The sequence below is a fragment of the Propithecus coquereli genome, unplaced genomic scaffold (assembly GCF_000956105.1).
Source record: "Propithecus coquereli isolate 6110/MARCELLA unplaced genomic scaffold, Pcoq_1.0 Scaffold255, whole genome shotgun sequence".
Lineage (NCBI taxonomy): Eukaryota > Metazoa > Chordata > Mammalia > Primates > Indriidae > Propithecus > Propithecus coquereli.
Genome location: NW_012148119.1, coordinates 1,083,504 through 1,084,004, shown reverse-complemented (window position 1 = coordinate 1,084,004; position 501 = coordinate 1,083,504).

Sequence of the window (501 nt, the reverse complement as noted above, 5' to 3'; positions counted from 1 at the left end):
CCTTGGTTCCCCCCCCCATGGAAATATTTTAAGAAAAAATATGAAATGTGTTTAAAGACAGGAACAGAAAATGCGTGAATCATAGTGTAGAGGACAGGATCTATAAATTGTTATGACAAAGGCAAGAAGAAAGAATCAACATGCTGTGTTTTTTATTGAAAACCTAAAATTACTAGTACAAACAAAAATTTTGCCAGTAACTGGTATGGAAGATTGAAATTTGCTTTCCTAAGCATCATCGTGCCCATATGAGCTAAATAGAAAATTCTTTCACTTTCAAGAAAGTACTTGGTTTTAGATTTCTGTTGAAACCAGTTTTCTTGGCTATGTTCAAATGACTTCACTATTTCATTAGGGCCATGCAAATCTTATACAACAATGGTTAAAAAGTTAAGATTGAAAGAATATATCAACTTTTGTCTTAAGATTCATTTGTTAACTATTCAGTGGTCCAGAGTCTGCATTCATTTGGGAAGTAAATTTTAGTAATTTTTTTTAATG